This window comes from Gorilla gorilla, chromosome 21 (assembly GCF_029281585.2).
Source record: "Gorilla gorilla gorilla isolate KB3781 chromosome 21, NHGRI_mGorGor1-v2.1_pri, whole genome shotgun sequence".
In the NCBI taxonomy this organism is placed as follows: Eukaryota; Metazoa; Chordata; class Mammalia; order Primates; family Hominidae; genus Gorilla; species Gorilla gorilla.
The window spans coordinates 20,934,804-20,956,795 of record NC_073245.2 but is presented as its reverse complement, the minus strand read 5'-3'; the positions used below and the strand labels follow the sequence as shown (position 1 = coordinate 20,956,795).

At 39.1% G+C, this 21,992-nt stretch overlaps 1 long non-coding RNA gene across 3 annotated transcripts in view; it reads right to left on the bottom strand.

Moving 5' to 3' along the window:
• The window catches only part of LOC101130394 (uncharacterized), a 43,508-nt gene extending 21,822 nt beyond the window's left edge, over window positions 1–21,686 (bottom strand). The window contains exons 1-6 of one of the 3 annotated variants that reach the window (XR_010132368.1): window positions 21,590–21,666; window positions 20,815–20,882; window positions 16,431–16,768; window positions 12,171–12,245; window positions 9,607–9,928; window positions 3,637–3,834 (exon numbers count right to left, since the gene is read on the bottom strand). This is a non-coding gene — a long non-coding RNA (uncharacterized lncRNA). Of the gene's footprint in view, window positions 1–3,636; window positions 3,835–9,606; window positions 9,929–12,170; window positions 12,246–16,430; window positions 16,769–20,814; window positions 20,883–21,589 lie in introns of those variants that run through there. The other 2 variants (XR_008674484.2, XR_008674485.2) reach the window with 2 other exon arrangements.
• Window positions 21,687–21,992: the final 306 nt, after the last annotated feature.

The following is a 21,992-nucleotide window of genomic DNA, read 5'->3' as shown; positions in this document are numbered from 1 at the left end:
ATGTCATCCTCCCAAATCACCAATTTTCTATCTATAATGCTACCAGCACCACTGAATTTTGGAGCTTCCTTTATATCAACAGTTCTTTATATTTTCCCCAAGCATGATTTGCTAATTTTATGGGGTAGTGAGACCATAATACTGGACTCAGGGAAGATTATTCATTTGAGACAATGGTAAATTCCCAATATCTTTGCTTTTCTAATATTGAACAAAAAATATCTTATTTAAAGAAAAATTCTCACATAATGGAATTTTAGTGGTAATAAACATTTCTCTTTGGCTGTAACTTGATAAGAGTGCCTACAGAAAACTGGTATTGATTAAATAATGGTGATTAACAGGTGAAATTGGGAGAGGAGGTGTACTGGGGTTTTATGTTTGTTTGATTTTTGTGGGTTTTGTTTTGTTTATACCATAATTAACCACAAACCAACACAGATTTTGCAAATATTTACATGGCACATGATGAAATTTTGCCTAACGATGAAACTAAAGTGCAGTCAATATTATAGAATTCATGAGGGAAGTTTGGTAGTTGCCCATCTTACCAATGTTCAATCCAGGATTTGAGCCCTCAGTTCTTCCTACCTGCCCTCTACCTCCTTTCGAAAGGGGCTTGAAATCAGCATCTAGCAGAAAAATAGAACAAGGAAAGACAAATGTTTCCCCAGATTCCAGGAAAAAGATGGCGGACTTCCTCCCTTTCCTTTGTGATATTGTGAAATTGTGGTTCACTCTTAAGTGAGAGAAAATAGCTGCTTGTTTTGCTTATTTTCCTTTTCGGAGTTATAAGCCATTTGATGTTGAGAACCACTTAGAATATCATGATTTGGGATTTTCCTTAGGACTAGAGTGCCTTCAGTGTAGAAAACCCTTTTGACTAATTTTCTAAAAGCAGTATGAAAAAACAAATGAGGAGCTGACTGCTTAACCGGTGCTGTAGGATTTTAGGGAAAGGAAAGTAATGAACAGTCTGAGGTTTCCTTCTGCACTGCTCAATACAGCTTTCCAGAATAGAAAAGTTGATAGACAGAGATTCATATACGATGTATCAGTCAGCTTTTGCCGTGTTAATGCTACCTGACAAAAAAACAAAAATCACAGTGGCTTATAAAAACAGGCATTTAATTCATGCTCATGGATCTGCAGGTAAGTTTGCTTCAGAAGGAGTTAGTTGGGCTTCTCTGCGCCAGACCAGACTTCCAACTTTGGGTCAGGTATAAGTCTTTTTTCCAGGATCCAGGCAGAAGGAACAACGACTACTGGAAGCAAGATCTGGTAACTCATGGTAGAGACCAGAGCTCCAAGAGGACTGATGGAAACCTGCAAAACCATTTCAGGCCCTAGCTGCTAACTGGCATACTATCACTTCTGCTTAAATTATTCTGACCATTGCAAGTCATATGGCCAAACCTAAACTCAACAGGGGGAAAGAACATTCTACCTACAGGAAATCCATGATAAGGGCTAGAGGAAAGACAGAATTATGAACAAATAATACTGTTTAGTGGACCTGGGGTTTGTGCTCTATTTCTCCTCCTTATGGCATTTTATTTCTGGTATTTATGGATGGATTCCAGAAGATCATAGGAACCTGCAGGAATAGTTCATGGAATTTGTGCATTTATGTATTTTTTTAGATTCTTCCAAACATCCTTCCTCAAAAGGAAACAAGAACTTCAACTTCAGACACAACTATCTTTAAGGCTGAATGCCTGTAGAAAGCTGAAAAATCCCCACTCCCAAGATATCAGGTCCTAACCGTTGGAGCCCATAAATCTTACCTTATTTGGAAAAAGAGTCTTTGCGGATGTGATTAAATTAAGGATTTGGGCACAGAGAGATTATCCTGGATTTTCCAGGTAGGACCTAGATATGAGTACAAGTGCTCTTATAAGAGAAAGGCAGAGGTGAGTTGACACTACACACAGAAGATGGAACAATGTGAAGACAGAGGAACGTCTTGGTGGGATGCAGCCACAATCCAAGAAATGCCAGCAGCCACCAGAAGTTGGAAGAGGCAAAGAATGGCTTCTCTCTTAGAGCCTCCGGAGTGAACACAGCCCTGTACACACCTTGACTTTAACCCCGAGAAGCTGATTTTGGACTTCTGGCCTCCAGAATTGCGGCAGAATACATTTCTGTTGTTTTACCATGGAATACTATGCAGTAATAAAAAAAGAATAAAATCATGTTCTTTGCAGGAGCATGAATGGAGTTAGAAGCCATCCTTAGCAAACTAATGCAGGAACAGAAAACCAAATATCACATGTTCTCACTTATAAGTGGGAGCTGAATGATGAGAACACATGGATGCAAAGTGGGAAACAGTACACACTGGGGCCTGCTTGAGGGTGGAGGGTGAGAGGAGGGAGAGGATCAGGAAAAATAACTGATGGGTACTAGGTTTAGTACCTGAGTGACGAACCAATATATACAACAAACCCCCATGACACAAGTTTACCTATGTAACAAACCCACATGTGCACCCCCAAACCTAAGATAAAAGTTTAAAAAAGAAATAAATAATTTTTAAAAAGAAGGTTAAATTAAAAATGGAATTTCTGTTGCTTTAAGCCACATGTGTGTGGTAATTTGTTACAGCAGCCATAGGAAACTAACACAATGCCTTCCTTTAATTGTTAACTTCTTTAAAGAAATTTAAATATTCAAAGAGAAAATAGTCAGATTAAATTTCCAAAAAAGAGGGCACAAGCGATGCCCTCAAGTTCCCATTGTGATCACAGGTTGATAGTTAATCAGCTGTGTGCATGACCTAGTGATCTCTGTCAATTTCATACATCGCTACGTTACACTCTAAGCTGATTGGTCCCCTTGTTAGAATTACCAGCAAGGAAACCCACAAGAGGATAGGAGGTTTTTTTAAATTAACCATCTCTCAATGAGATGACACATAAACTTACTTAAGTGGCTAAAATTAAAGACTTATGGTCTGTGTGTGTTGGCAAGCAGGTGGAACAACTAAAACCATCATAGATTTTCGGTGAACAACAACTCTGGAAAACAACTGGCCGTTGTCTACAAAGTTAAACATAGCTAAGCAATTTCACCCTCAGGCATTTGCTCAAAAGAAATTAAAACATATGTCCATAAAGAGATTTATACATAAATGTTCATAGAAGCCTAATTTATAAAAGCTAAAAAACTGAAAACAACCCAAATATCTGTCAACAGAAAATTGGATATATTCATATAATAGAATACTACAGAGTAATGTAAAAGAGCAAAATACTGATATATGCAACACAGCAGGTGAATTACCTCTGTCCTGAAGGAGTTTCAAAGTGTCCTGTGGTTTCCAGTGGATACTAGGCTTAATCCCTGGGGTGACAAAATAATCTGTATGACAAACCCCCATGACACTGGTTTACCTACATAGTAAATCTGTACTCTGGAACTTCAAAGTTAATTAAAAATGAAAAAAAAGAAAAGAAAATGTTAGCCTGGGGCATAAGTTTGGATATTTATATTACGTTGAGTGAAAGAAGTCAACATAAACATAAAAGTATATACTGTTTGATTCCATTTGTATGAAGTTCTAGGAGAAGGAGGGTTAATCTGTAGTGCTAGATATCAAATCAGTGGCTGCATAGGGCAGGGATGGGGGGCTGGCTACAAAGGAACATCCGGGAAGTTTCTGGCTGATAAAAATATCATATATTATGGGAGGGCATGGTGGCTCACACCTGTAATCTCAGTACTTTGGGAGGCTGAGGTGCGAGGATTGATTGAGCCCAGGAGTTTGAGGTTACAAGGAGCTGTGGTCATACCACTGTATTCCAGCCTGGGTGACAGAGTGAGAACCTGTATCTAAATAATAATAATAATAACAATAATTAATGTTATCTATTGTAATTTGTGAGACAGTTGTATACATCCATCAAGCTCATCAAACTCTATATTTAATATCTAATATTTTATCATATATAAATTATACTTTAATAAGGTGATTTTAAATCTCATAATTAAATGGGTAGTCATCAAAGCTTTCTAGAGCTTTGACAAGGAAATGAACAATGGGTGATTTGTTGCTCCATGACTTCTCCTTCCCGCACTATGTTAGACATCAACTGAGGTTTCAGGAAGTGAGCCCTTCCATTCTCTGTTTATCCTGCAATGGACAAACTGTGGAACACCTATCTCAACTTGTTGGTGTAGCAGTGGTAAGACAGCCTTCTTCTGAATTCTATGCTTTCCAGCCATAACCAGAGTTTTGTGTTATCATATATACTCAACAGAAGTCCATAATTAAGAATCCCTTGGGAGAAATTTCCAGAAAAAAACAAAAGGAAAGGAAAGAAAACCAAAACACTATTTTGAAGCCACCGTGCAAAAGAATACATCAAAAAAGGCAGTTAATAACTTTATTCAGAAAAATCAAGACAGAGAGATAGCCTGGTCTGGAAGGCATTCAGTTCAGAAACTTAAGATTAGAGACTTAATCGTTTTTCAAATATATACAAGGTGAGGGGATAAACATTCAATATATTTTGCAGTAGCTCTTCTATCAGCCTTCCACTGGGAAAAAGAGAGCCCAGGCTTAAGGAAATTGCAGCTAATATTTTACATGGGTTTATTTTATACCTGTTGTCTTGCAGTACAAGTTACCACCACTGAAAAACAGAAGAAAATGGAGAAAAAAAGAAGAAGAAGAAGAAAAAAAAAAAACCCAGAGATACTTCTTCCAAACTTTACAGTCTTACTATTTAAGACTGGCAAAAGCAATCTTTGATGAAAGAAGTTGATCCCAAACTGTAGCCTGTTTGAGAATTACCTGGAAGGCTTGTTAAAACCTGTTAAAAGCCCAGCCCCAGAATTTCTGGTTCAGTAAGTGTGCTTCTCTAAGAGGTCCTCAAGTGATGCTTATGTTGCTGATCCAGGGACCACACTTTACAAACCACCGTGGTAGGTTAATGGGCACTGGTTTCCCTAACACTAACTCCTCCATTCCTCCTCTTTCCAACCGAGATGGTAACAGTCCCTTCTTTGTAATAAAGATTAGGCAATAACTCCCTGATTTTGAGACACAGAAGGAATTGCTGAATATAGGAAGGGGGCCTGCCATTGTTGGAGACTTCTAGTTCTACAAGAAACAAGTTTGGCCTCTGAAGACAGACTGTAGATTTGTGAAGAGTATTCCTGCAGAAACCCCTCTCCCAGCCACAATTCACCAAGAGGATGCCTTCTAATCTCCAAACCCTTGAATGATGTAAAGAACACAAAAACAGGGGAGGGGAGAAGGTCCCACTGTAGTGGGAATTCTGAATATTGCTGAGAAAATTGTGAAAGTAGATGGAGATTATCTGGGGAACTCACAGATGAAATTCTGGGTGGCTCCATGCCAGAAAAAATAACCCATTACAATTAAAAACAAGTTAAATCAAACTGTCTGGGCTTAATTGAGCCTGCTCTGAAAGTTTCTCTTCAACAAACATGGTGCTTTCAGTAGGTGAGAATGAAATTGTCCAGTCCCTTGAAACTAATTTAAACCCCCACCTCTTCCACCCTTCAGGCAAGGGATGCAAGGCTTTTTCTGAGTGAGTGGATGTTTCAAAGTGAAGAGGACAATTCCAGGGATTCAAAATATCACCCAACTCATACACAAGGCAATACCTATTTGTAGCCAACCAATATCAGACTTTGTTGTAATTGCAAGGGCTAGTTCCATGGAGATGCTACAGAACTAGCAGCACATATGTGATTGCAAAACCTAGTGCTGACATTGTACTAACACACATACACACACAACTCTAGAGTAATGTCTGAAAACTAACTTGGGACAGTTGGGAAAATGGTTTCCAGAAAAATCTCAGGAGACCTGAAACATCTATGCAGATAATCAGTACCTACCACTTAAAGACTCATCTTATCCTTCTTGTTCACGTTTTATTTCTCTTTATTGTTTTCAAGTCCTGCTTTATATTAATCCAATGACATCTGTGCAAAGGAGTCAGAGGAGTCATAGGGAGTGAAAGGTGGCCAGGAAGACAGCAATGCTCAAAGGCCACTTGGACTCGGCTTGAGCCCACATCTCCCCTGAGGCCTCTATTCACACCCATACTCCTTAGATTCTGAGCACATGCATGAACAGGCAGACAAACGCTAAAGGCCATAAATAAGCTAAGATTAATAAAATTTTTTAGAGGAAATGGAGAAGAGTGAGAGAAAGCTGCATGTCTTCAAAATCAGAGAAGCAAATAAACAGAACTGTTCTGCCAATGTTTGCTTTCCCCTCTGGCTGTCAGAGGTTGCAGCCCAGGCCTGAACTTGCCGGGACGAGGGTGGCTCTTGGTGGCTCAGCCTGTGTCCAGAGGATTTGTCGATTAGTCACAAACTTGGTCTCCCTGTGTGTCTGAGAAAGAGCCATGACTCATCTTGACAACTGTCAGTATATTACCTCAAATGGGCACAGGGAGAGATGAGCAACCTGGTGCCGGAAAAGAACACAAAAGGGCTGATGCCACTTCCTGCAGTATTTCAAGGTTTGGGCTAGAAGAGTTTATGTGGCAAGAATGCTAAGCTGGGAGCAGCCCCACAGAAAATGACCGCGTCAGCACACTCAACATCCTGCCATTCAGACGTAAGAACTGGCGATGTTAGCTCAGAGGACATGAAATTTATTTCCATAAATAAAAATGTTATGTTTCTTCACATTATTCACTTTCCCCAAACAGAAATTCACACTTCAAAAAATTAGCTTTTGGTTTTAGAATTCAGTCAATTCTGCATACTCAACTCCAATATTACGATTTTTAAAAATGTACATCTACGACCCAGCAATTCCACACTTAGGCATATTCCCAAGAGAACTGTGTATATGTGTTCACTGGAAGATATGCATTAGAATGGCTCTAGCAGCTTTATTCATAATAGCTCTAAATTGGAAATTCTCCAATTGCACATCAACAGTGGAACAGATAAATGATTAGTGTATATTCATGCCATTGAACTACTACACAGCAATGAGAATCTATAACCACATACAATGATATGGATGAATTCCATAAACACAGCTTTCAGGAAAAGAACCCAGACACTAGAGATTCACCTCATATAAAAATAAAAATAAGCAAAACTAACCTATTCTGCCAGAGGTCAGGAGAGAGATTACACTTGGTCAAGGTGGAAGGAGAGGAAAAGTTTCAGGAAGGAGGGGCTGAAAAAGAGCTGCTTCTAGTTCTCGATGTTGGTTATACATACATTCAGTTTGTAAAAGCCATCAAGCCATTTGCTTATGACAATGTCACTTCTCTGCATGTGTGTCATACTTCAATACAAAATAAGTACATTCATGCAAAACACCTATTCAGTTGTCTTTGTCAAGATTTGTAAACTAGAATGTGAATGTAGTAAGCAGTGCAAATAAACGCTGGGAAAATTTGCCACATAAACATTCTGCTCCAATTGTCACATCAGTAAAATGGAGCAAAAGGACACGCAGCACACAGGGTTAGTTCCCTGAACAAATCATTGTCCTTTTAAGTGTTTCACACTGGCGAAGGAGCATCTTCTATCATAAGCTCCGGGAAGTGATGCATCATTTTGCCATCCACAAAAAAGGAAAGGACCATGTGGTATAGTATGTCTTCCAAGTTTTCCTAGGGAAAAAAGCTACATTTATCATGGATGTCTCTTTCTTCCATCCTTAGATCCCACTCCAAAGATTAAACATAATCAGGGGAGACATCCAATCAATAGAAAACTCATTTTGCCTAGATAAATAACAAATGGGTCAACTGAAACCCATAAATCATTGCTTAAGCCTCAGCCAAAATTGATCAGAGAAGTCTTTTCCCAAAAAGGAAAGCTTTCTTCTCTTTAAAGGGCAGCATGCTCTGGATAACAACAAAACTCCTTGACTAAACCTTCACATGAGGATGTGTTTCTGTAGAGATAGCCTAATGGAGTTGGTAAAAGGCCCACTATCCTTTGATAAGAAGTTCCAGGACTAGTGAATCACATGAATTATTTCAAGTCTCTATAATTAAAAACTCCACATAATTGAAGCATACCATTTTAAGCAAAAAAAAAAAAATTCACTTTAAACATGTTAAATGAAAATACCTCTAAATTATTTCAGGATTGATATTCATTGGCAAATATCACTTGGACATGAACCCCAAGGCATTAAGGACCTTTTGAGTTCAAAGCCTTAAAGGTGGCTAATCAAGCCAGGGCAGGAGGCAGTCCTAAGGTTCTTTAGGCTATTTTAGCTCTTGAAATAAAATCAGTGAAAATCATAGATATAGTGGCCATGTCTTCCAATGCTGACCAATTATTGCCATAATAAGTAGCTATAAATATAAGAGGTTGTCAACTCCCACATTTTCCTTCTATAGGTGAAACAGAAGCTAATTGGTGAGCTATCCAAGATCATTCAGTAAAGGGTGGCAGAGCAAGAATTAGAGCAAGGTTTCCTAACCTCCAAATTAGCCTCCATTCTGCCATAAGACATGGTCTTTCCCATGAGTCTATGAAATATTTTCCTGGACCCAGAGTGCAGAGCAGGTGTTCCCCTCAGCCTGCACTGTGGGGTAAACAAAGAATAATGCTGGCAGAACTGGCAGAAGTGGACAGGGGGAGAACCACTATACCCCCAGACAGAAAACCAATGCAATTCTCAGACACAGAGAACTCTTCATTTACTGAAAATGGATATTTCATGAACTTAGCAAATAACTGGTTTTAAAAATCAAAGAGTTTAATTTTTAAAATTTTTATATCTCAGCCTTGGGATTCTGATATGTAAAAATCCAAGAATCTTCAAAGATAGAAAACATGTACAGATATCATTAAAATGGCAGAACTCAGAATATAGAATCATGGAGCAGTGATCTCCACCAGCCCTTCAGCTAACTGCAGCTGCAAGCATGATTCTCATGCTCTCTTGAACCTAGTGTTCAACTAGTGACCCAGCTTCCTCACTCATGGGGAAGGGCCATCAGCAAAAGGCACTCAGGCATGCGGGCCTGAGAAAAGATCCCACAAACTCAAAGTCATGTGAGAGACATTTCATGAAAGGATTAGGTGGGTTACCCCTGGCTTTCTTCCCCAGAGTTTATCAAGACTGATAATAAAGTAAATGCATTGTAAGCCACACATACAAGTTGTGGAGTGAAGGAAACAGAGTGACTTTTTTGTGTGTACTGTTTTATAGGCTTTAATTAAATTATTTGTGGCCTTGGATTGGGAGCAGGACTTTGCGATTATTTTTTAATAGAATGAAAATTTATGTTGGGGCCTCTTTGTCAAAAATCACTCCTGCTGATAAATAACATGCCACACAATAATAAACTCAACATGTTCCTTTAAATTTCTACCAAGACAGACAACTTATTGGTACTTAGAAACCTCCCTGTCTTGGTTTGAACCAGGTTTATTTGATATTACACTAATTATACTACAATAAAAGAGCAGAGGCTAACTGCTGCAATAAAGTACAATTTGTGTTCAGAAACTGTATTTTTAGTTAGCATTGTCCTCACAAGGCTTATTGTTCAGAAGGAGTCTCCTGAATCATCCCATAAAATGTATTAAAGTTTTATTTTAAATTATTTTAAAGTTTCTTAAATCTTATTTTACCTGTTAGCTAGTGGTGTATCCCAAACCATCCCAAAACGTAGTGTCTTTAAACAACAACTATTTATCTAGCTTACAATTCTGCAGATCAGCAATTTAGGCTGGACTCAGCTGGATGTTTCTTCTTGTCTTGGCTGGGCACCGTTATGTGTCTGTGGTCCCTGTGGTAGTCTAGGTAATGGTGAGACTGGAAGTTGACTGTCTGTTGGCCGAGGCAATGGAGGTTATTGGGCCGTGGGTCTCTCATCCTCCAGTGGACTAACCGAGAGGGAACAGAATCTTTCAAGACTTCTTGAGGCCTAGACTTAGAATAGGCACATCATCACTTCTCCCACATTCTATGGTTAAAGAGAATCATAAGGCCAGTCCAGAGACAAGGCTAGGGAATTAGATTCTATCTCTTCAAACGAGCAGACACAAAGTATCAATCACCAAGAGTGTAGATGCAGAGAAGGCTATCAATAGGGACCAAAAATGCAATTAATATTTCACATTTTAGTCTCAGACAATATCCTTTTTTCCACTAATTATATAGTTACTTAAGTAGTATTGAAAATAAGTTATCAGCAGAACCAGTTCACTAGTACATTTTTCAAGGATTTTCCATCTTCCATCTATAGGTGGGCATATAACCATAATCAAGTTACGATTTTATATTGAAATCAAAACTGTTTTTCCTAGAAGCATTACCTCAGCAGACCTGAGACTACTGAGAGTAGAAAAGGATTGTCTTCATGGCATCTGTTAGAGAGCACTTAGTAGTCACTCCATAAACGTTGATTAGTTTTTTTACATAAGTGGGAAACTCCTCTACAGGAAGGAACTCACCTCTCTTCACATCCTATTTTCCACTAGTATTTTCCTAACATTTCTTCTTCTCTAAATGCATGTATTAGTAGCTTATCTTTTAATAGCATGTATTAAAAGCTAATCTGTTTTATTCACTCATGTAGTAAATACATTATATTACACAAGTGCATTATACATACACAAATCTTTTGTCTTCTTGGTCTTTTTTGTGCTATCAAACACTTTGTTCTGACACTAACTTCTTTCATGTCACTCTTCCATCAGGCCTGCATATCTCCCCTATAGCCTTCAGTTCAGGGAGTCTTAAACCTGGGCTGCAAACTGATATCACTTGAGGTGATTTTAAAAAATGCTGGCCAGGTGCAGCGGCTCACGCCTGTAATCCCAGCACTTTGGGAGGCCGAGGAGGGCGGATCACGAGGTCAAGAGATCAAGACCATCCTGGCCAACATGGTGAAACCCCATCTATACTAAAAATACAAAAATTAGCTGGGCATGGTGGCAGGCGCCTGTAGTCCCAGCTACTGGGGAGGCTGAGGCAAGAAAATCGCTTGAACCTGAGAGGCAGAGGTTATAGTGAACAGAGATTGCGCCATTGCACTCCAACCTGGTGACAGAGTGAGACTCCATCTCAAAAAAATAAATAAATAAATAAATACCGATGCCTGCGTCCCAACCCCAACTCTCCGGTTTGATTGGTCTGGGATGTGGCCTAAAGGATTTTAGGCCTCCCCAAGAGACTGCAGTGTGCCGCCAATGTCCAGAACCACCAACTTTTTCTTATACATCATCACTCACTTAAGAAAGACTTTGATGACACCATTCCCACCTCTCACCCTCAAACCCACTTCTTGTCATGTGCTCTGGTATCACACTTCTTTTCTTTCTGGAAATTATCGAATGTGATAGCTGGGATCTTGTGTTTATTTAAGTCTTTATTTGGCTGTTTATTTCCCAAGGAATACTTTACCTTTTGTTCTGCATGGTAACACCTACAAGTACAATGGTAGCTAGCACATAGGAGTCATCCAAAAATCACCTATTCAATGCATTATCCTAATGCACCGTAAGAACCCAATTTATGAATTATAGTTTAAATTTAAGGAGCTAGGGCAGATGTCCTCAAACTTTATCCTGAGTAAGAATAATCTGAAACAGCCACCCCCAACCTTTTTGGCACCAGGGGCCAGTTTCATAGAAGACAATTTTTTCACGGACGGGGTTGGGGGAAGGGGGAGGTGGTTTCAGGATGAAATTGTTCTAGCTCAGGTCATCAGGCATTAGATGCTTATAAGGAGCACGCAACCTAGATCCCTTGTGTGTGCAGTTCACAATATGGTTCTTGCTCCTGTGAGAATCTAATGCCATGACACCGCTGATCTGATAGGAAGCAGGGCTCAGGCAGTAATGCTCACCTGCCCTCACCTCCTGCTGTGCAGCCTGGTTCCTAACAGGCCACAGACTGGTACTGGTTCTTGGCCTGGGAGTTGGGGGGAACCCCTGATCTAAAAAGTCTGTTAACACATAGCTTGCTGGGCCCTATCCCCAGAGCTTCTGACTCAGAAATTTGGGGAATAGCCCCAAGAATTTGAATTTCTAAGAAGTTCCCAGTTGATACTGATGCTGTTGGTCCCAGGATCACAGTCCATGGACTTTGTCAAGAGGCAACAAAACACATGTCAAAATGTATGGCCTGTAGCACCAGACTGCCTGGTTCAACTCCTAGCTGTGCTGCTATGTGGCATTGAAAAAGATACCCAGTCTTCTAAGTGCTGCATTAACTATGTGGCCCTGGGAAAATGCTTGATCCGTGAGTGCCTCCATTTCTCCACCTGTAAAATGGAAACAATACCAGAAATTACCTCCTCAATTTCTTAAAAGGATTAAATAAGTTAATATTTACAAAATGCTTAGAAGAGTGCTTGACAGGTAGGCAGCACTACATAAATATATTAATGTTTAATGTTCTAATGGATACATCTTGATAACACGCCTGAAAAGTGACTTTAAAATTTTAATCATACATGTTAAATTAAAAACAACCCCCATACACAGAGAGAATCACTATGGCATCTGAATCTCAAAGTGTGATACATCAAATTGATAATCATCATAATAAACACCTCTAATTGACCACCTAGTCTGTGCTGGCACTTAACCAAGTGTATCTTATTTTAAATTTCCAAAAACAAAGTAGTTGTTTTCAATTAAAATCTGAAGAAACTAGGGCTCAGAGAGGTAGTGACATTTGAGTAGCTGAGCTTGAAAATTCTAGAATTTAGGTATTAAGAATCTCTCTAGAAGTGTGCAACAAGGAAGAGAGTTAGATCATGTATAATTCAGAATTCTTTCAGTCACAAGTAATAAAAAACCCAATCAAATTGATTTAAGCAGAGAATTACTGGCTCATGTGTCTAAAAATTCTAGGACTTCCTGCAGGCTTCAAGTACAGCTGGATCCAGTGACTCAAATCTGGATTTCATGCTCTCTCTCATCCTCCCCTGCCCTTATTCTTTTCCTCCCTTTCTCTCTCTCCACTTCCTTCTCTCTTGGGCTCTCCTCTCTTTCTGCTAACTTCACTCTCAACTAAGCACCTCCACATGGTGACCCCCAACAAACCAAGGTTCATGCCATCTTTATGACTAATGATCACACGGAGTCTTCACCACAATTCTAGCAAAAGTTCTGGAATTGAGTTTTACTGAGCCAAGCTGAATTTCATGCCTTTGACAAACCCATTGGCTATAGTCAAGGGTATAAGACATGCTAATTAAGCTGGCCTGGGTTGTGAGTCCACCCTTAGGGCTGGGGAAGTAACCCTCTGGGGGACCAAGAGGACTTATTGTTGAGCAAGCATGACTTCCCAAAAGAAAACCAAATAACTGTTAACCAAAGAAGGAAAATGGGTGCTGATTTCTGACATTGTGTCCTGTGTCACAGGAGACATTGTGTTCCTCACAATGTCTGTTGCTGTCCTGGAAGCCCATTGGGCTGGAAGTCAGACAATCTGGGTCTGGTTATTTTGACTTTGTCAAGCCTATCATTTTCTCTTGGCTTTATGTTCCTCATCTATTCAATGAAGGAGTTGGCTTGGAATTCTAGGCTTTCTCTTATCAGCAAAGTTCAAAGATTTCTATGTACATATGTCTTCTTGGACCAACCTGAATGTAAACAAACATAATCATTTTTTTATACTGATTGAAAGAAAGAAACTAAATGAGCCTGGGAATCACAAGAAGTAAGCAAAGTAGAAAGATGCAGAGGTGAATTAGTCAGAGGAATAATGCTAGCAGCAGTAGTAGCATGTTTGTACACAATAGGTGAGTGCTAAGGCAAAAGTAGGGACATTTGGCTAGCAGTATAAAGGCTGGAGGAGATGAAGGAGAGATGCGTCAGTAGAGAAAAAGCTTCTGAGAGAAAGTGATGCTTGAGATGATTCTTAAAGGAAGAGTGGAAATTGCCTTGTGAATGGAAATGAATGGGGCATTTCTAGCAAAGGGAACGTGAGGCATGGTGGTGTATAGCATGGCCAGGAATTAGAGCCTGTGCAGTAGAGAGCTTGGTGAGAGACCTAGCTGGAAGGTAGGCTAAGGGCAGACCATAGAAGGCCCAGCATGCCATATTGGGAAGTATGGGCTGTATTCTGCAGCAGAGGATGGGAAAACAGCAAGTAGGGTGGTAAGCAAGGGTGCCATGTGAAACACTAGGCATAGCTTATCAATATAATCCTTACCACAGTCCATTAATCAAATGGATATTTATTATCCCTATTTTACAGATGAGGAAACTGAGGCTTAGATAGAGTTAAATAATATTCCCAACTGCTGGAATGTTGGAAACATGTTAATGGAATTGGAGCTCTTAACTAGATCATTTGATGAGTTCAATGTTGTATTTCTACCATTATGCCCTTGACATCTCACCTGTCTCCCATTTCAGAGGATTCCTGCAAGGACTAGATTTAGATCTCAAAAAGCAGGGACTTGGATGTGATTGGCTGAAAACATCAGCACTCTTCTTAGTGTCACCCATAACACTCCCAATATTTTCAGCAGTTAGCAGTCTTCTTCAATAAGCTCAAAAGAAATTATTTTTAACTCATGATAATGTAGTGTTTGTGAAACTTGGTTGTAACTAAGAGAGACACCCTTGGCAATTTCACAAAGTGTCTAACTGGTTACTTCTGAAAACAAGTCACTGAGCAAAATTTCTGGAAAGAGGGCAGGCAGTCTTGGAGAACAACTACAACTCCAAATATAGAAATATATTTAAATCAAGTAACTTTTGTAATTGAACCAATGGACATAGGCCACAATGTGAGCTTGCCACAAACCATTGTTAGGGTAAAAATTTCCCAACTCTTTGTTAAGTTCACAAATGCTTGGGCTGCCTAAGAATTACGAGATTTAAATTCAGATTTAGAAATTAAAGATGACAATCTTCTCACAGCCATGGGCATGAAACCAATTAGCTATCAGGTTTGAAAAGCTTAACAGACTAATTTCCTCTTTCCTTTCATCAAAAATTAAATTTTTTTAAAAAAGTTAATTCAATGTTTCTCACTTAATATCATCTTGTCACCTACATTTGCACTGCCAGGATGTGGGCGTAGAGGTCTGTCTTACCCATTTCAAAAACACAGTGAAAGGCAGCCTCTCTCAAGCCATTCTTTAAAAAGAGAGCATTCTACTTAAAGTATTGATTCTGTATCTCTCAAAAGAATCAAAACGATTACCACAGTAAAACTTAATGTCCCAGCTCCAAGTATGTCTTTTACAAATTGCTCTTTAATTTGAGATGTTTTATAACAGAGCAGCAAGATTTGCAATACAGGGAAAGTATAAGAACCTATAAAGAATTATGTAATCACTATGTCCTGTACACGAAGTGTTGGTTTTGGATTGCAAACAAATGTTCAAACTCCCTTGGAAAAAAAAAGAAAGAAAAAGAAAAACAACAAATTGTGGGGCCAAGAGGATGAGTGGATCGAGTGTCAGCGTTTATGTTCAAGCAGCATGGATTGGCTCCAGCCTGAGGTTAACTTAGAATTAAAATGGAACTGGTGGTCTTGCCTTGGCAGACAAGAGGTTATAACAAATCTATGACCACATACATACAGACACCACGGTCGCCAGCTAAACCACACACATGTGGCACACTCAAAGAGTTTCAATGAGGCAGTTACCAACACAACCGGGATCCTTTTTCTTCCCTTTCTAGGAGACAGAGCAAACCGTAGCCTCTCACATAGCAACTAAAGGAACCTACCTCATAGTTAACACCCAGAATTTAAATTAACATTATTAATGGCTAGAGAAAGTTCACCCTCAGTAGAAAGCAACCTATGTATTATCATGCAATCATTTACCTGCCTAAAAAAGTGATAGTGAGTTTCCAAAAATGCACTATCTTCCGGGCTGTTTACATAAAGACTTCTTCGCTTTTCTTGAATCTAATGAGTAAGCATGTTTCACACCCTCTGGGTATCTATTTTGGAAAGTCAAACTCATTGACCACTCCTGAAGCAATCAAGATTCAAGACACCACTAATTAAAGCTTCACAGAGGGAAACCACATGCAGACACTGCTGTGTTACTGAATACTCTTTACAAAGCAGGAGAGGTGGGAGGAAGCCCCACCATGAATGGGAGGCCAAGGTAAGGGGTAGGGACAAGATCCTTCATGGCGGTCTGCCAACATGTTCACATGATGGGTCCCAGATTATGCTGGGCCCTGACAATTAATTCTTGTATTCACCAAACAAACATCCATAATAATAATAAGAAAGTGGGCTCCAAGTTCTTGATAAAGCTGAATAAGGGATCACACTCTACCAAGACAAGAACAGAGGAATTATGAAATGTTCAGAGGGTGGTCTCACCTGTGCTGTTCTATCAGAATTCTGTACCGTTTAACTGGTTTTTCCTTGGATCATGCAATGTATCAGTTATCCCTTACTATATAACAAACTACCCCAAACCTACTCCCCTAAAACAACAACCAAAATTATTACTTACAAGATTGTAGGTTATCCAGGCAGTCTTGCTCATCTGAGCCAAGCTCAGTTGATCTTGGCCATGCTCATCCACAGCAGATCAGCTGGAGATTGGAATGGCCTCACTCTAGGTGTGATGGCTGGGTACCTATTGGCTTGGACAATGGAGGTGACTAGGCCATGTAAGTTAGTCGTAACTAGGACTCATGGCCTTGTTAGCATCCCAGGAGAGTCAGCAGAGGAGTACAAAACCTCCTGAGGACCAGACTTCACTTCTTCTGCATTTGGTTGGTGAAAGCAAGTCACAAAGTCAAGCCAGATTCTGTGTACAGGGACATAGACTCTTCTTTCTGAGAGTTGCTGCAAGATCACATTACAAGGAATGGGTTACAGAAAAGTAAGATTTGGTGCCAATTTTACCATCAACCCACCACATCCATCTAATCAGTGGTAAAATTAGGAGAGAATATTTCCATTTCAACTTTTCAGATTCTTTCTACTACCGAACACTAAGTTACAAAAACTCCAACCCATATTTGATCCAATAGGCATCAAGAAATATAGAGTATGCTGGCTTTAGGGTTAGACTCTCTGGCTTGTTACATGCTTTCAGCATTTCATCAATGTATGATTTTGTGTAAATTACTTAACCCACCTATAGCCTTCGTTTCCTCATCTCTAAAATGGATTTAATAAGAAAGCCCAGCTCTCAAGTCTACTACAAGGACTAAATAATATACATGAAGTTTTGAAAAAGTGACTGTCACTTAAAGTGCTCAAAATATACATATCATCATCATCATCATCATTAATATTGACAAAATGAGCTTCTGCTCCATTTTTTTTTCTCCATTCACGTCTCTCCCTCCATTACAAGGCCTGGAACCCAGATCTTTTTCACCTAACATCAAGCCAACCCTTTTCTTTTGCCCTGTACAACATATCCCCTAATTTTAATACATAAACACAAACAGAAAAGAGACCAGCCTTCCCCTACCATGACAATTTTCTGGACAGTTTGTGCACTTAAATTCCCAAGTCAACCTTCAGGCCTGGGGGTTGCCTGCCAGGAGCTTCTTGCCACTTCCCGTAGCCTGAACTCTAAGGGCCTGGGGTTTGCCTTATTTAACTGTGGTATCATCTGGGATTCCTCAGGCCTGGGAGCTACACTTGGGCCAAGACATTTGTGGCCTCTACTGGCTCAGAAATCTGTTCTTCCTTGCTTTCACTCAGAAACTCTGTGTGTGTGTGTGTGTGTGTGTGTGTGTGTGTGTGTATCTGTTAACAACCCCTTCAGAGTGGGTGCATCTGGCACATGTACTAACACAAACTTCATGATTTGGGGGAAAAAACACTACACACATTCTGCTATGGGGGGGATAATAATCAGAAAGCCAATTTCTATGTAGATTTGTTCTAGAATAGCCTTATCTTAAAATCATAAACACAAACTCAAATAGAATAGATACAAAAATAGTTTTGTCTTTTGCATCTCAGTGTAAAAACGTCCCACTGATTCGGATGCACATTAAAATTTGAAAAGCACTAGAGTAGGCCAATTCTTCCCCAGCATCTGAATACTGCATAATCACCTGGAGGGCTTGTTAAAATATAGATTTCTAGGTCCTGTCCCTAGAGATTCTGATTCCACAGATCTGGAAACAGCCCCCAGATTCTGCACTTCTAACAAGCTCCCTGATACTGCCAATGCTACTTTTCCAGGAACCACACTTTGAATTGTGAGGACCAATACCTTCATTTCACATTTGGGAAAATGAGACCTGGGAAAATGAATAGATATGGGTGCTAACTAAAGAGCCAGTGTCTTAACAGTTATACAGAAATTGAGACGGAACCCCAGGTTCAGTTCTTTTTTTTTTTCCAAGCATTTTCTGATGGCTGATACTGCTTTCAGCTGGATTTGCATCCTTTTTCCTCCTGTTACATGACTTCGATATTTTCACATTTGCCATTTGACCTGTGAAATTCTTTTCAGTTTCTGACAATTCTGTTTCATTTCCTCACTTTAAACTTAAATTTTATTTCATTCTCTGATTATTTTTAATCTTGGCAGAGAATTGAAATATTTTGCTCAAGTAGTGTTTATTGAATGGAACCATCTTCTATTTCTCTCTTCTTTCTTAAGTCCCCTATTTTAGTATCCTTAGTCCTTCATACTTCAAACAGGTATTCATCTTTCTCAGAATCATCCCTACTGATCATCTAAATCCTCTGCATCATCATCATCTACATCTGCAACATCTATATTATCTACATTATCTACATCTACATTATCTACATCTGCATCATCTATATAATCTATATCTACATCATCTACATTATCTATATATACATCATCTATAGCATCTACACCTGTATCATCTACATTATCTACAACATCTACATTATCTATGTCTACATTATCTATATCTAAATCATCTATATTATCTGTATCTACATAATCTACATTGTCTACATTTACATTATCTGTATCTACATCATCTATATCTTCTAAATCTACTTCATCTACATTTTCTACATCTACATCATCCGTATCTTCAACATCTGTATCATCTACATCTATATCATGTACAGCAGCCACAGCAACAGCTGCTTTTACTGTACTTTCAAGATACTCACTCCTTCTGTGGACATGAATTAGTGACTTGAAAGGAGAGGAAAATAAAAACTTGACTTTGAGGAAACAGTTTAAAAGTCTGAGGGAAACAAACAGAGGTGACAGCTGAGGCACTAAATCACTTTCCATTTCAACCTACACTTGCCACTGAACACTGAAACTCATGGTTCAGAATTTTAAAAAAAGTCAAAGTTGAAGAAAGCCACACCTGTAAGACTATTTACCCAGTAATAACTGTTTGGGAATAGTTTAATCACAAGATATAGCTTAAGACATTTTTAAAGCAAGATGCAAAATGCTTTAGTGCATGTTAGATGGGGCTCCAAAACTTAGAGGTTCTAATTGGTTAAGTAAGTATCCTCCCTGTCCTCCCTCAGAGCTTGATGTTGCCACTCTTGAAAAGGTTTGTGTCCTCAGAGAGAGGACAAAAAAAAGAAAAGAAAAAAAAAGAAAAAAAAACCCCTTATGCATAGGGTTACCAGATTTGGCAAATAAAAACACTGAACTCCAAGTTACATTTGAACTTCATATAAACAATGAATGATTCTTACCATAAAGATCTCTCATATAATATTTGAGGTATAATCACACTAATAACCATTTTTTGTTTAGCTGAAATTCAAATGTAATGGACAGTCCTGTACTTTTCTGGCAACTCTAAGAAAAGCCAAGACAATTTTGCCAAGATGAAAAAAGGTAAGTCACGGAGTCAGAGAAGGAATTTAAAATTAATATATTTGGCAAAAGATGGATTTTCAGCATACATAAAAAAAGTTTACAAATCAATAAGAAAAAGATAACACAGTTTTTAAAAAATGGACAAAATATCGGAATGTGCACTTCCCAAAAGAAGATAAATTAAATGGCAAAGTCAGAAGGTGCCCATCTTTATTGTTCATCATGAAAATGTGAATTCAAACTCCAGTGAAATCCCACATATGCCACCAGAACAAGGAGACTATGCCAAGTGTTGGTTAGAAATAAGAGCAAATAGAAGCTTCATCCTGTGCTGATGAGACTGTAAATCTGTGCAACCACCCTGGTAAACTGGCAGTATTGATTAAAACTGAGCAAGTGCCTATCCTGTGACCCAACCATTTTACTCCTAGGTACATAACTAGCAGATATATGCACACTTGCTCACCAACGACATGTTCAAAAATGTCCATGGAGCATTAATCATAACAGCCAGACCTGGAAACAACCCAAACACCTGCAATGGATAAAACATTGTGGAATGGAATAAACAATCTGTGGTGTATTCCTATAATAAAATACCATCTAGCAATGAGAATGAATAATCTACAGTAAAATGCTACAAAAATGGATGAATTACAAACGTGCGCGCGCACACACACACACAGCAAAAAAGACAGACACAAAAGAGCACATACATTATGATTTGTAACTAGTCTTAGGTGCTAGGAGTCAGAATAGTGGCTCTGGTAATCTGAGCTTGGGAACTTTGGAGCTGGCCACATTCTTTTCTTAACCACAAATTTGCTCTCACTTTGTGAAAGTCATGGTGCTGCACACTTAGGATCTGTATCCTTTGCTGAATTTGTTATACTTTAATCCCATTTATCTTAATACCTCTAAAAGACATGATCAAGGGAAATACTGGTACCTTCTGACCTTAATCAGGATTGTGTAACAGAATCAATATCATTTTCATCATAGCAATCATCACCATAATCATAATACCTCATTATGTGAGAATTACCGCAGGCTGAGCTTGGTTTTAGATATTTTGTTTACACCATCTCACCTGATGTTATTCATCTTCACATAGCATTTGCCATTATTCTTCCACTTTTATAGATGAAGACATGGAATCTGAAAGAGGATACATGGCTTATCCAGGGAAATACAATTTTTAAGTGTCCAAGCCAGGTTTTGAAATCAGGAGCTGATTCAGGAGCGGAAAAAGCAGGTGCTCTTTTCTCTATAGGAGGCCACAGTTAGTCTACAAAACGGGGAAACTTTTAAGTTTCCTCTCTCTCATTGTACTTTCTAAATCCAGAGATGGTGTAAAACCTCAATAGTCAGTCTTTTTATGCTGAGAAACATACATGTGCCTTCTGGATTTAATCCAATTACCTAGAATTAACCGACAATTCCTACAATCAATTCCCAACTGAACAAAGGAGAAAAGTAAAATCCCCCTCCATTATTTCAGCTATCTTCATAGCCAAGTATCTAAGGAAAAAAATAACAGACTTTAACACTCAAGCAACAAGACCTCCTATATAGTTTCAACAAATGCACACCCACTTCACAAGCTTGCGTTCATGCATCCATAATACAAGATCTTTTTGCTAATGCTTCTCAGACTTTAGGATAAGCAAGAAATAATGAGAGCTTGTTTAGACAGATTTCTGGGCTCCAGCCCCAAGAGATTCTGATTCAGTAGGTCTGAAGTTAGCCCTGAGAATCTACATTCCTAACAAGTCTCCAAGCGATACTGATGCCACTGGTCCTTGGACCACACTTGGAGCAGTACTGCTTTATGCCAGCATAAACAATGTGGAAAAGATGCTCACATGGTTTTGTTTAGAGACTGAATCTTCTGTCTTGCCACTGACATCTATGGCTACTACCTCAGGCTAGGTCCACATGACTGTTTGAGAGGCAACTGGCCTCCCCTCTCCTACTCCAAGCTCTGTTTTCATCATCATTAGCATCAAGGCCGCCATTGTGTCTGTCACAATGGGATGATTGGCCGCATGGCTTCCCCAGGGCCTGAGTTCTGCTTTCCCTTTGTTCTACTCTAAACTGCAAGACCTCTAGGATCCAAATTTCTTCACAGCATGTACATATTTATTGCATTTTGGCTTGTTTTATGCCAAAGAGGAAAAAAAATCTAAATCTGTAGGAATTAAATCCATGTCTTAGAGTTTCTTATAGTTTGTTAAGTTCGCTTACTGTTTATTCCCCACATCTGGG